Raw genomic sequence first — 295 nt, forward strand, 5'->3', positions numbered from 1 at the left:
GAGATGGAAGAGAAAAGAGACAAGGAGCTCCAGGAGATGAGGAAGTCCTTTAATGATTTGAAAGAAGAAATGGATACCTTAAACAAGAACCAGATGGACCTTTTAGGATTGAAGAATGTGATACAGGAAATCAAAACCTCCCTTGAAAGCATTAAAAGTAGGTTAGACCAGGCAGAAGATCGAATCTCTAACGTAGAAGACAAAACATCTGACCTAGAAAAAAGTATCAAGAAGATTGAGAAAACAACCTCATGAAAATGAGGTTAATCTATGAGGAATACTGGATACCATCAAG

The sequence above is a fragment of the Tupaia chinensis genome, unplaced genomic scaffold (assembly GCF_000334495.1).
Source record: "Tupaia chinensis unplaced genomic scaffold, TupChi_1.0 Scaffold143888_1, whole genome shotgun sequence".
In the NCBI taxonomy this organism is placed as follows: domain Eukaryota; kingdom Metazoa; phylum Chordata; class Mammalia; order Scandentia; family Tupaiidae; genus Tupaia; species Tupaia belangeri.